Genomic DNA, 7,980 nt, shown 5'->3' on the forward strand with positions numbered 1-7,980 from the left:
AAAAGCTTACAGCACCTGGTATTCCCAGGCGGTCTCCCATCCAAGTACTAACCAGGCCCGACCCTGCTTTACTTCCGAGTTCAGATGAGATTGGGCATTTCCAGGGTGGTATGGCCGTAAGCGAAAAAGGCTGTCAAGCGTTGGCTATTTAAATCAGCTGCCAAATGAAGCACTTCGAAAAGCTTACAGCACCTGGTATTCCCAGGCGGTCTCCCATCCAAGTACTAACCAGGCCCGACCCTGCTTTACTTCCGAGATCAGATGAGATCGGGCATTTCCAGGGTGGTATGGCCGTAAGCGAAAGAGGCTGTCAAGCGTTGGCTATTTAAATCAGCTGCCAAATGAAGCACTTCGAAAAGCTTACAGCACCTGGTATTCCCAGGCGGTCTCCCATCCAAGTACTAACCAGGCCCGACCCTGCTTTACTTCCGAGTTCAGATGAGATCGGGCATTTCCAGGGTGGTATGGCCATAAGCGAAAGAGGCTGTCAAGCGTTGGCTATTTAAATCAGCTGCCAAATGAAGCACTTCGAAAAGCTTACAGCACCTGGTATTCCCAGGCGGTCTCCCATCCAAGTACTAACCAGGCCCGACCCTGCTTTACTTCCGAGTTCAGATGAGATCGGGCATTTCCAGGGTGGTATGGCCGTAAGCGAAAGAGGCTGTCAAGCGTTGGCTATTTAAATCAGCTGCCAAATGAAGGGCTTCGAAAAGCTTACAGCACCTGGTATTCCCAGGCGGTCTCCCATCCAAGTACTAACCAGGCCCGACCCTGCTTTACTTCCGAGATCAGATGAGATCGGGCATTTCCAGGGTGGTACGGCCGTAAGCGAAAGAGGCTGTCAAGCGTTGGCTATTTAAATCAGCTGCCAAATGAAGCACTTCGAAAAGCTTACAGCACCTGGTATTCCCAGGCGGTCTCCCATCTAAGTACTAACCAGGCCCGACCCTGCTTTACTTCCGAGTTCAGATGAGATCGGGCATTTCCAGGGTGGTATGGCCATAAGCGAAAGAGGCTGTCAAGCGTTGGCTATTTAAATCAGCTGCCAAATGAAGCACTTCGAAAAGCTTACAGCACCTGGTATTCCCAGGCGGTCTCCCATCCAAGTACTAACCAGGCCCGACCCTGCTTTACTTCCGAGTTCAGATGAGATCGGGCATTTCCAGGGTGGTATGGCCGTAAGCGAAAGAGGCTGTCAAGCGTTGGCTATTTAAATCAGCTGCCAAATGAAGGGCTTCGAAAAGCTTACAGCACCTGGTATTCCCAGGCGGTCTCCCATCCAAGTACTAACCAGGCCCGACCCTGCTTTACTTCCGAGTTCAGATGAGATCGGGCATTTCCAGGGTGGTATGGCCGTAAGCGAAAGAGGCTGTCAAGCGTTGGCTATTTAAATCAGCTGCCAAATGAAGGGCTTCGAAAAGCTTACAGCACCTGGTATTCCCAGGCGGTCTCCCATCCAAGTACTAACCAGGCCCGACCCTGCTTTACTTCCGAGTTCAGATGAGATTGGGCATTTCCAGGGTGGTATGGCCGTAAGCGAAAAAGGCTGTCAAGCGTTGGCTATTTAAATCAGCTGCCAAATGAAGCACTTCGAAAAGCTTACAGCACCTGGTATTCCCAGGCGGTCTCCCATCCAAGTACTAACCAGGCCCGACCCTGCTTTACTTCCGAGTTCAGATGAGATCGGGCATTTCCAGGGTGGTATGGCCATAAGCGAAAGAGGCTGTCAAGCGTTGGCTATTTAAATCAGCTGCCAAATGAAGCACTTCGAAAAGCTTACAGCACCTGGTATTCCCAGGCGGTCTCCCATCCAAGTACTAACCAGGCCCGACCCTGCTTTACTTCCGAGTTCAGATGAGATCGGGCATTTCCAGGGTGGTATGGCCGTAAGCGAAAGAGGCTGTCAAGCGTTGGCTATTTAAATCAGCTGCCAAATGAAGGGCTTCGAAAAGCTTACAGCACCTGGTATTCCCAGGCGGTCTCCCATCCAAGTACTAACCAGGCCCGACCCTGCTTTACTTCCGAGTTCAGATGAGATCGGGCATTTCCAGGGTGGTATGGCCGTAAGCGAATGAGGCTGTCAAGCGTTGGCTATTTAAATCAGCTGCCAAATGAAGCACTTCGAAAAGCTTACAGCACCTGGTATTCCCAGGCGGTCTCCCATCCAAGTACTAACCAGGCCCGACCCTGCTTTACTTCCGAGTTCAGATGAGATCGGGCATTTCCAGGGTGGTATGGCCGTAAGCGAAAGAGGCTGTCAAGCGTTGGCTATTTAAATCAGCTGCCAAATGAAGGGCTTCGAAAAGCTTACAGCACCTGGTATTCCCAGGCGGTCTCCCATCCAAGTACTAACCAGGCCCGACMCTGCTTTACTTCCGAGTTCAGATGAGATYGGGCATTTCCAGGGTGGTATGGCCGTAAGCGAAAGAGGCTGTCAAGCGTTGGCTATTTAAATCAGCTGCCAAATGAAGGGCTTCGAAAAGCTTACAGCACCTGGTATTCCCAGGCGGTCTCCCATCCAAGTACTAACCAGGCCCGACCCTGCTTTACTTCCGAGTTCAGATGAGATCGGGCATTTCCAGGGTGGTATGGCCGTAAGCGAAAGAGGCTGTCAAGCGTTGGCTATTTAAATCAGCTGCCAAATGAAGGGCTTCGAAAAGCTTACAGCACCTGGTATTCCCAGGCGGTCTCCCATCCAAGTACTAACCAGGCCCGACCCTGCTTTACTTCCGAGTTCAGATGAGATCGGGCATTTCCAGGGTGGTATGGCCGTAAGCGAAAGAGGCTGTCAAGCGTTGGCTATTTAAATCAGCTGCCAAATGAAGCACTTCGAAAAGCTTACAGCACCTGGTATTCCCAGGCGGTCTCCCATCCAAGTACTAACCAGGCCCGACCCTGCTTTACTTCCGAGTTCAGATGAGATCGGGCATTTCCAGGGTGGTATGGCCGTAAGCGAAAGAGGCTGTCAAGCGTTGGCTATTTAAATCAGCTGCCAAATGAAGGGCTTCGAAAAGCTTACAGCACCTGGTATTCCCAGGCGGTCTCCCATCCAAGTACTAACCAGGCCCGACCCTGCTTTACTTCCGAGTTCAGATGAGATCGGGCATTTCCAGGGTGGTATGGCCGTAAGCGAAAGAGGCTGTCAAGCGTTGGCTATTTAAATCAGCTGCCAAATGAAGGGCTTCGAAAAGCTTACAGCACCTGGTATTCCCAGGCGGTCTCCCATCCAAGTACTAACCAGGCCCGACCCTGCTTTACTTCCGAGTTCAGATGAGATCGGGCATTTCCAGGGTGGTATGGCCGTAAGCGAAAGAGGCTGTCAAGCGTTGGCTATTTAAATCAGCTGCCAAATGAAGGGCTTCGAAAAGCTTACAGCACCTGGTATTCCCAGGCGGTCTCCCATCCAAGTACTAACCAGGCCCGACCCTGCTTTACTTCCGAGTTCAGATGAGATCGGGCATTTCCAGGGTGGTATGGCCGTAAGCGAAAGAGGCTGTCAAGCGTTGGCTATTTAAATCAGCTGCCAAATGAAGCACTTCGAAAAGCTTACAGCACCTGGTATTCCCAGGCGGTCTCCCATCCAAGTACTAACCAGGCCCGACCCTGCTTTACTTCCGAGTTCAGATGAGATCGGGCATTTCCAGGGTGGTATGGCCGTAAGCGAAAGAGGCTGTCAAGCGTTGGCTATTTAAATCAGCTGCCAAATGAAGGGCTTCGAAAAGCTTACAGCACCTGGTATTCCCAGGCGGTCTCCCATCCAAGTACTAACCAGGCCCGACCCTGCTTTACTTCCGAGTTCAGATGAGATYGGGCATTTCCAGGGTGGTATGGCCGTAAGCGAAAGAGGCTGTCAAGCGTTGGCTATTTAAATCAGCTGCCAAATGAAGGGCTTCGAAAAGCTTACAGCACCTGGTATTCCCAGGCGGTCTCCCATCCAAGTACTAACCAGGCCCGACCCTGCTTTACTTCCGAGTTCAGATGAGATCGGGCATTTCCAGGGTGGTATGGCCGTAAGCGAAAGAGGCTGTCAAGCGTTGGCTATTTAAATCAGCTGCCAAATGAAGGGCTTCGAAAAGCTTACAGCACCTGGTATTCCCAGGCGGTCTCCCATCCAAGTACTAACCAGGCCCGACCCTGCTTTACTTCCGAGTTCAGATGAGATCGGGCATTTCCAGGGTGGTATGGCCGTAAGCGAAAGAGGCTGTCAAGCGTTGGCTATTTAAATCAGCTGCCAAATGAAGCACTTCGAAAAGCTTACAGCACCTGGTATTCCCAGGCGGTCTCCCATCCAAGTACTAACCAGGCCCGACCCTGCTTTACTTCCGAGTTCAGATGAGATCGGGCATTTCCAGGGTGGTATGGCCGTAAGCGAAAGAGGCTGTCAAGCGTTGGCTATTTAAATCAGCTGCCAAATGAAGGGCTTCGAAAAGCTTACAGCACCTGGTATTCCCAGGCGGTCTCCCATCCAAGTACTAACCAGGCCCGACCCTGCTTTACTTCCGAGTTCAGATGAGATTGGGCATTTCCAGGGTGGTATGGCCGTAAGCGAAAGAGGCTGTCAAGCGTTGGCTATTTAAATCAGCTGCCAAATGAAGGGCTTCGAAAAGCTTACAGCACCTGGTATTCCCAGGCGGTCTCCCATCCAAGTACTAACCAGGTCCGACCCTGCTTTACTTCCGAGTTCAGATGAGATCGGGCATTTCCAGGGTGGTATGGCCGTAAGCGAAAGAGGCWGTCAAGCGTTGGCTATTTAAATCAGCTGCCAAATGAAGGGCTTCGAAAAGCTTACAGCACCTGGTATTCCCAGGCGGTCTCCCATCCAAGTACTAACCAGGCCCGACCCTGCTTTACTTCCGAGTTCAGATGAGATTGGGCATTTCCAGGGTGGTATGGCCGTAAGCGAAAGAGGCTGTCAAGCGTTGGCTATTTAAATCAGCTGCCAAATGAAGGGCTTCGAAAAGCTTACAGCACCTGGTATTCCCAGGCGGTCTCCCATCCAAGTACTAACCAGGTCCGACCCTGCTTTACTTCCGAGTTCAGATGAGATCGGGCATTTMCAGGGTGGTATGGCCGTAAGCGAAAGAGGCWGTCAAGCGTTGGCTATTTAAATCAGCTGCCAAATGAAGGGCTTCGAAAAGCTTACAGCACCTGGTATTCCCAGGCGGTCTCCCATCCAAGTACTAACCAGGCCCGACCCTGCTTTACTTCCGAGTTCAGATGAGATCGGGCATTTCCAGGGTGGTATGGCCGTAAGCGAAAGAGGCTGTCAAGCGTTGGCTATTTAAATCAGCTGCCAAATGAAGCACTTCGAAAAGCTTACARCACCTGGTATTCCCAGGCGGTCTCCCATCCAAGTACTAACCAGGCCCGACCCTGCTTTACTTCCGAGTTCAGATGAGATCGGGCATTTCCAGGGTGGTATGGCCGTAAGCGAAAGAGGCTGTCAAGCGTTGGCTATTTAAATCAGCTGCCAAATGAAGGGCTTCGAAAAGCTTACAGCACCTGGTATTCCCAGGCGGTCTCCCATCCAAGTACTAACCAGGCCCGACCCTGCTTTACTTCCGAGTTCAGATGAGATYGGGCATTTCCAGGGTGGTATGGCCGTAAGCGAAAGARGCTGTCAAGCGTTGGCTATTTAAATCAGCTGCCAAATGAAGGGCTTCGAAAAGCTTACAGCACCTGGTATTCCCAGGCGGTCTCCCATCCAAGTACTAACCAGGCCCGACCCTGCTTTACTTCCGAGTTCAGATGAGATCGGGCATTTCCAGGGYGGTATGGCCGTAAGCGAAAGAGGCTGTCAAGCGTTGGCTATTTAAATCAGCTGCCAAATGAAGGGCTTCGAAAAGCTTACAGCACCTGGTATTCCCAGGCGGTCTCCCATCCAAGTACTAACCAGGCCCGACCCTGCTTTACTTCCGAGTTCAGATGAGATCGGGCATTTCCAGGGTGGTATGGCCGTAAGCGAAAGAGGCTGTCAAGCGTTGGCTATTTAAATCAGCTGCCAAATGAAGCACTTCGAAAAGCTTACAGCACCTGGTATTCCCAGGCGGTCTCCCATCCAAGTACTAACCAGGCCCGACCCTGCTTTACTTCCGAGTTCAGATGAGATCGGGCATTTCCAGGGTGGTATGGCCGTAAGCGAAAGAGGCTGTCAAGCGTTGGCTATTTAAATCAGCTGCCAAATGAAGGGCTTCGAAAAGCTTACAGCACCTGGTATTCCCAGGCGGTCTCCCATCCAAGTACTAACCAGGCCCGACCCTGCTTTACTTCCGAGTTCAGATGAGATCGGGCATTTCCAGGGTGGTATGGCCGTAAGCGAAAGAGGCTGTCAAGCGTTGGCTATTTAAATCAGCTGCCAAATGAAGCACTTCGAAAAGCTTACAGCACCTGGTATTCCCAGGCGGTCTCCCATCCAAGTACTAACCAGGCCCGACSCTGCTTTACTTCCGAGTTCAGATGAGATCGGGCATTTCCAGGGTGGTATGGCCGTAAGCGAAAGAGGCTGTCAAGCGTTGGCTATTTAAATCAGCTGCCAAATGAAGGGCTTCGAAAAGCTTACAGCACCTGGTATTCCCAGGCGGTCTCCCATCCAAGTACTAACCAGGCCCGACCCTGCTTTACTTCCGAGTTCAGATGAGATTGGGCATTTCCAGGGTGGTATGGCCGTAAGCGAAARAGGCTGTCAAGCGTTGGCTATTTAAATCAGCTGCCAAATGAAGGGCTTCGAAAAGCTTACAGCACCTGGTATTCCCAGGCGGTCTCCCATCCAAGTACTAACCAGGCCCGACCCTGCTTTACTTCCGAGTTCAGATGAGATCGGGCATTTCCAGGGTGGTATGGCCGTAAGCGAAAGAGGCTGTCAAGCGTTGGCTATTTAAATCAGCTGCCAAATGAAGCACTTCGAAAAGCTTACAGCACCTGGTATTCCCAGGCGGTCTCCCATCCAAGTACTAACCAGGCCCGACCCTGCTTTACTTCCGAGTTCAGATGAGATCGGGCATTTCCAGGGTGGTATGGCCGTAAGCGAAAGAGGCTGTCAAGCGTTGGCTATTTAAATCAGCTGCCAAATGAAGGGCTTCGAAAAGCTTACAGCACCTGGTATTCCCAGGCGGTCTCCCATCCAAGTACTAACCAGGCCCGACCCTGCTTTACTTCCGAGTTCAGATGAGATYGGGCATTTCCAGGGTGGTATGGCCGTAAGCGAAAGAGGCTGTCAAGCGTTGGCTATTTAAATCAGCTGCCAAATGAAGGGCTTCGAAAAGCTTACAGCACCTGGTATTCCCAGGCGGTCTCCCATCCAAGTACTAACCAGGCCCGACCCTGCTTTACTTCCGAGTTCAGATGAGATCGGGCATTTCCAGGGTGGTATGGCCGTAAGCGAAAGAGGCTGTCAAGCGTTGGCTATTTAAATCAGCTGCCAAATGAAGGGCTTCGAAAAGCTTACAGCACCTGGTATTCCCAGGCGGTCTCCCATCCAAGTACTAACCAGGCCCGACCCTGCTTTACTTCCGAGTTCAGATGAGATCGGGCATTTCCAGGGTGGTATGGCCGTAAGCGAAAGAGGCTGTCAAGCGTTGGCTATTTAAATCAGCTGCCAAATGAAGCACTTCGAAAAGCTTACAGCACCTGGTATTCCCAGGCGGTCTCCCATCCAAGTACTAACCAGGCCCGACCCTGCTTTACTTCCGAGTTCAGATGAGATCGGGCATTTCCAGGGTGGTATGGCCGTAAGCGAAAGAGGCTGTCAAGCGTTGGCTATTTAAATCAGCTGCCAAATGAAGGGCTTCGAAAAGCTTACAGCACCTGGTATTCCCAGGCGGTCTCCCATCCAAGTACTAACCAGGCCCGACMCTGCTTTACTTCCGAGTTCAGATGAGATCGGGCATTTCCAGGGTGGTATGGCCGTAAGCGAAAGAGGCTGTCAAGCGTTGGCTATTTAAATCAGCTGCCAAATGAAGGGCTTCGAAAAGCTTACAGCAC

General features: G+C 51.6%; 46 non-coding genes across 46 annotated transcripts in view; all 46 read right to left on the bottom strand.

Moving 5' to 3' along the window:
* Nucleotides 1-3: 3 nt before the first annotated feature.
* LOC141383713 (5S ribosomal RNA) lies at nt 4-122 on the bottom strand. The gene has a single exon (XR_012404747.1). It is a non-coding gene; the product is annotated as a 5S ribosomal RNA (ribosomal RNA).
* A 58-nt stretch (nt 123-180) lies between these two features.
* Nucleotides 181-299, bottom strand: LOC137492400 (5S ribosomal RNA). The gene has a single exon (XR_011012373.2). It is a non-coding gene; the product is annotated as a 5S ribosomal RNA (ribosomal RNA).
* A 58-nt stretch (nt 300-357) lies between these two features.
* On the bottom strand, nt 358-476 carry LOC141383322 (5S ribosomal RNA). Its single transcript, XR_012404336.1, has one exon. It is a non-coding gene; the product is annotated as a 5S ribosomal RNA (ribosomal RNA).
* A 58-nt stretch (nt 477-534) lies between these two features.
* Nucleotides 535-653, bottom strand: LOC137492398 (5S ribosomal RNA). The gene has a single exon (XR_011012371.1). It is a non-coding gene; the product is annotated as a 5S ribosomal RNA (ribosomal RNA).
* A 58-nt stretch (nt 654-711) lies between these two features.
* On the bottom strand, nt 712-830 carry LOC141383640 (5S ribosomal RNA). The gene has a single exon (XR_012404669.1). It is a non-coding gene; the product is annotated as a 5S ribosomal RNA (ribosomal RNA).
* Nucleotides 831-888: 58 nt separating this feature from the next.
* On the bottom strand, nt 889-1,007 carry LOC141383498 (5S ribosomal RNA). Its single transcript, XR_012404519.1, has one exon. It is a non-coding gene; the product is annotated as a 5S ribosomal RNA (ribosomal RNA).
* Nucleotides 1,008-1,065: 58 nt separating this feature from the next.
* On the bottom strand, nt 1,066-1,184 carry LOC137492395 (5S ribosomal RNA). Its single transcript, XR_011012368.1, has one exon. It is a non-coding gene; the product is annotated as a 5S ribosomal RNA (ribosomal RNA).
* Nucleotides 1,185-1,242: 58 nt separating this feature from the next.
* LOC137492394 (5S ribosomal RNA) lies at nt 1,243-1,361 on the bottom strand. Its single transcript, XR_011012367.1, has one exon. It is a non-coding gene; the product is annotated as a 5S ribosomal RNA (ribosomal RNA).
* A 58-nt stretch (nt 1,362-1,419) lies between these two features.
* LOC141383714 (5S ribosomal RNA) lies at nt 1,420-1,538 on the bottom strand. The gene has a single exon (XR_012404748.1). It is a non-coding gene; the product is annotated as a 5S ribosomal RNA (ribosomal RNA).
* Nucleotides 1,539-1,596: 58 nt separating this feature from the next.
* On the bottom strand, nt 1,597-1,715 carry LOC137492391 (5S ribosomal RNA). Its single transcript, XR_011012364.2, has one exon. It is a non-coding gene; the product is annotated as a 5S ribosomal RNA (ribosomal RNA).
* Nucleotides 1,716-1,773: 58 nt separating this feature from the next.
* LOC137492390 (5S ribosomal RNA) lies at nt 1,774-1,892 on the bottom strand. Its single transcript, XR_011012363.1, has one exon. It is a non-coding gene; the product is annotated as a 5S ribosomal RNA (ribosomal RNA).
* A 58-nt stretch (nt 1,893-1,950) lies between these two features.
* Nucleotides 1,951-2,069, bottom strand: LOC137492389 (5S ribosomal RNA). Its single transcript, XR_011012362.1, has one exon. It is a non-coding gene; the product is annotated as a 5S ribosomal RNA (ribosomal RNA).
* A 58-nt stretch (nt 2,070-2,127) lies between these two features.
* Nucleotides 2,128-2,246, bottom strand: LOC137492388 (5S ribosomal RNA). The gene has a single exon (XR_011012361.1). It is a non-coding gene; the product is annotated as a 5S ribosomal RNA (ribosomal RNA).
* A 58-nt stretch (nt 2,247-2,304) lies between these two features.
* Nucleotides 2,305-2,423, bottom strand: LOC141383683 (5S ribosomal RNA). Its single transcript, XR_012404714.1, has one exon. It is a non-coding gene; the product is annotated as a 5S ribosomal RNA (ribosomal RNA).
* A 58-nt stretch (nt 2,424-2,481) lies between these two features.
* On the bottom strand, nt 2,482-2,600 carry LOC137492386 (5S ribosomal RNA). Its single transcript, XR_011012359.1, has one exon. It is a non-coding gene; the product is annotated as a 5S ribosomal RNA (ribosomal RNA).
* Nucleotides 2,601-2,658: 58 nt separating this feature from the next.
* On the bottom strand, nt 2,659-2,777 carry LOC137492385 (5S ribosomal RNA). Its single transcript, XR_011012358.1, has one exon. It is a non-coding gene; the product is annotated as a 5S ribosomal RNA (ribosomal RNA).
* Nucleotides 2,778-2,835: 58 nt separating this feature from the next.
* On the bottom strand, nt 2,836-2,954 carry LOC137492384 (5S ribosomal RNA). Its single transcript, XR_011012357.1, has one exon. It is a non-coding gene; the product is annotated as a 5S ribosomal RNA (ribosomal RNA).
* Nucleotides 2,955-3,012: 58 nt separating this feature from the next.
* Nucleotides 3,013-3,131, bottom strand: LOC137492383 (5S ribosomal RNA). Its single transcript, XR_011012356.1, has one exon. It is a non-coding gene; the product is annotated as a 5S ribosomal RNA (ribosomal RNA).
* Nucleotides 3,132-3,189: 58 nt separating this feature from the next.
* LOC137492381 (5S ribosomal RNA) lies at nt 3,190-3,308 on the bottom strand. Its single transcript, XR_011012354.1, has one exon. It is a non-coding gene; the product is annotated as a 5S ribosomal RNA (ribosomal RNA).
* Nucleotides 3,309-3,366: 58 nt separating this feature from the next.
* Nucleotides 3,367-3,485, bottom strand: LOC137492380 (5S ribosomal RNA). The gene has a single exon (XR_011012353.1). It is a non-coding gene; the product is annotated as a 5S ribosomal RNA (ribosomal RNA).
* Nucleotides 3,486-3,543: 58 nt separating this feature from the next.
* On the bottom strand, nt 3,544-3,662 carry LOC137492379 (5S ribosomal RNA). The gene has a single exon (XR_011012352.1). It is a non-coding gene; the product is annotated as a 5S ribosomal RNA (ribosomal RNA).
* Nucleotides 3,663-3,720: 58 nt separating this feature from the next.
* LOC141383499 (5S ribosomal RNA) lies at nt 3,721-3,839 on the bottom strand. The gene has a single exon (XR_012404520.1). It is a non-coding gene; the product is annotated as a 5S ribosomal RNA (ribosomal RNA).
* A 58-nt stretch (nt 3,840-3,897) lies between these two features.
* Nucleotides 3,898-4,016, bottom strand: LOC137492377 (5S ribosomal RNA). The gene has a single exon (XR_011012350.1). It is a non-coding gene; the product is annotated as a 5S ribosomal RNA (ribosomal RNA).
* Nucleotides 4,017-4,074: 58 nt separating this feature from the next.
* Nucleotides 4,075-4,193, bottom strand: LOC137492376 (5S ribosomal RNA). The gene has a single exon (XR_011012349.1). It is a non-coding gene; the product is annotated as a 5S ribosomal RNA (ribosomal RNA).
* A 58-nt stretch (nt 4,194-4,251) lies between these two features.
* Nucleotides 4,252-4,370, bottom strand: LOC137492375 (5S ribosomal RNA). The gene has a single exon (XR_011012348.1). It is a non-coding gene; the product is annotated as a 5S ribosomal RNA (ribosomal RNA).
* Nucleotides 4,371-4,428: 58 nt separating this feature from the next.
* Nucleotides 4,429-4,547, bottom strand: LOC141383715 (5S ribosomal RNA). The gene has a single exon (XR_012404749.1). It is a non-coding gene; the product is annotated as a 5S ribosomal RNA (ribosomal RNA).
* Nucleotides 4,548-4,605: 58 nt separating this feature from the next.
* On the bottom strand, nt 4,606-4,724 carry LOC141383403 (5S ribosomal RNA). The gene has a single exon (XR_012404420.1). It is a non-coding gene; the product is annotated as a 5S ribosomal RNA (ribosomal RNA).
* Nucleotides 4,725-4,782: 58 nt separating this feature from the next.
* LOC141383717 (5S ribosomal RNA) lies at nt 4,783-4,901 on the bottom strand. Its single transcript, XR_012404751.1, has one exon. It is a non-coding gene; the product is annotated as a 5S ribosomal RNA (ribosomal RNA).
* A 58-nt stretch (nt 4,902-4,959) lies between these two features.
* Nucleotides 4,960-5,078, bottom strand: LOC141383511 (5S ribosomal RNA). The gene has a single exon (XR_012404532.1). It is a non-coding gene; the product is annotated as a 5S ribosomal RNA (ribosomal RNA).
* A 58-nt stretch (nt 5,079-5,136) lies between these two features.
* LOC141382129 (5S ribosomal RNA) lies at nt 5,137-5,255 on the bottom strand. The gene has a single exon (XR_012403056.1). It is a non-coding gene; the product is annotated as a 5S ribosomal RNA (ribosomal RNA).
* A 58-nt stretch (nt 5,256-5,313) lies between these two features.
* Nucleotides 5,314-5,432, bottom strand: LOC141383282 (5S ribosomal RNA). Its single transcript, XR_012404290.1, has one exon. It is a non-coding gene; the product is annotated as a 5S ribosomal RNA (ribosomal RNA).
* Nucleotides 5,433-5,490: 58 nt separating this feature from the next.
* Nucleotides 5,491-5,609, bottom strand: LOC137491849 (5S ribosomal RNA). The gene has a single exon (XR_011011821.2). It is a non-coding gene; the product is annotated as a 5S ribosomal RNA (ribosomal RNA).
* Nucleotides 5,610-5,667: 58 nt separating this feature from the next.
* LOC137491838 (5S ribosomal RNA) lies at nt 5,668-5,786 on the bottom strand. The gene has a single exon (XR_011011810.2). It is a non-coding gene; the product is annotated as a 5S ribosomal RNA (ribosomal RNA).
* A 58-nt stretch (nt 5,787-5,844) lies between these two features.
* LOC141382130 (5S ribosomal RNA) lies at nt 5,845-5,963 on the bottom strand. Its single transcript, XR_012403057.1, has one exon. It is a non-coding gene; the product is annotated as a 5S ribosomal RNA (ribosomal RNA).
* A 58-nt stretch (nt 5,964-6,021) lies between these two features.
* On the bottom strand, nt 6,022-6,140 carry LOC141382131 (5S ribosomal RNA). The gene has a single exon (XR_012403058.1). It is a non-coding gene; the product is annotated as a 5S ribosomal RNA (ribosomal RNA).
* Nucleotides 6,141-6,198: 58 nt separating this feature from the next.
* LOC137493902 (5S ribosomal RNA) lies at nt 6,199-6,317 on the bottom strand. Its single transcript, XR_011013877.2, has one exon. It is a non-coding gene; the product is annotated as a 5S ribosomal RNA (ribosomal RNA).
* A 58-nt stretch (nt 6,318-6,375) lies between these two features.
* Nucleotides 6,376-6,494, bottom strand: LOC137493726 (5S ribosomal RNA). The gene has a single exon (XR_011013701.2). It is a non-coding gene; the product is annotated as a 5S ribosomal RNA (ribosomal RNA).
* Nucleotides 6,495-6,552: 58 nt separating this feature from the next.
* LOC141383718 (5S ribosomal RNA) lies at nt 6,553-6,671 on the bottom strand. Its single transcript, XR_012404752.1, has one exon. It is a non-coding gene; the product is annotated as a 5S ribosomal RNA (ribosomal RNA).
* Nucleotides 6,672-6,729: 58 nt separating this feature from the next.
* LOC141382132 (5S ribosomal RNA) lies at nt 6,730-6,848 on the bottom strand. Its single transcript, XR_012403059.1, has one exon. It is a non-coding gene; the product is annotated as a 5S ribosomal RNA (ribosomal RNA).
* A 58-nt stretch (nt 6,849-6,906) lies between these two features.
* On the bottom strand, nt 6,907-7,025 carry LOC137493779 (5S ribosomal RNA). Its single transcript, XR_011013754.2, has one exon. It is a non-coding gene; the product is annotated as a 5S ribosomal RNA (ribosomal RNA).
* A 58-nt stretch (nt 7,026-7,083) lies between these two features.
* Nucleotides 7,084-7,202, bottom strand: LOC141383501 (5S ribosomal RNA). Its single transcript, XR_012404522.1, has one exon. It is a non-coding gene; the product is annotated as a 5S ribosomal RNA (ribosomal RNA).
* A 58-nt stretch (nt 7,203-7,260) lies between these two features.
* Nucleotides 7,261-7,379, bottom strand: LOC141382133 (5S ribosomal RNA). The gene has a single exon (XR_012403060.1). It is a non-coding gene; the product is annotated as a 5S ribosomal RNA (ribosomal RNA).
* Nucleotides 7,380-7,437: 58 nt separating this feature from the next.
* On the bottom strand, nt 7,438-7,556 carry LOC141382134 (5S ribosomal RNA). The gene has a single exon (XR_012403061.1). It is a non-coding gene; the product is annotated as a 5S ribosomal RNA (ribosomal RNA).
* Nucleotides 7,557-7,614: 58 nt separating this feature from the next.
* On the bottom strand, nt 7,615-7,733 carry LOC137493901 (5S ribosomal RNA). Its single transcript, XR_011013876.2, has one exon. It is a non-coding gene; the product is annotated as a 5S ribosomal RNA (ribosomal RNA).
* A 58-nt stretch (nt 7,734-7,791) lies between these two features.
* Nucleotides 7,792-7,910, bottom strand: LOC137491772 (5S ribosomal RNA). The gene has a single exon (XR_011011744.2). It is a non-coding gene; the product is annotated as a 5S ribosomal RNA (ribosomal RNA).
* A 58-nt stretch (nt 7,911-7,968) lies between these two features.
* LOC137491761 (5S ribosomal RNA) overlaps nt 7,969-7,980 on the bottom strand; it is a 119-nt gene continuing 107 nt past the window's right edge. The window contains exon 1 of the ribosomal RNA XR_011011733.1: nt 7,969-7,980. This exon is cut by the window's right edge and continues 107 nt beyond it. This is a non-coding gene — a ribosomal RNA (5S ribosomal RNA).

The sequence above is a fragment of the Danio rerio genome, chromosome 4 (assembly GCF_049306965.1).
Source record: "Danio rerio strain Tuebingen ecotype United States chromosome 4, GRCz12tu, whole genome shotgun sequence".
Taxonomy (NCBI): Eukaryota; Metazoa; Chordata; class Actinopteri; order Cypriniformes; family Danionidae; genus Danio; species Danio rerio.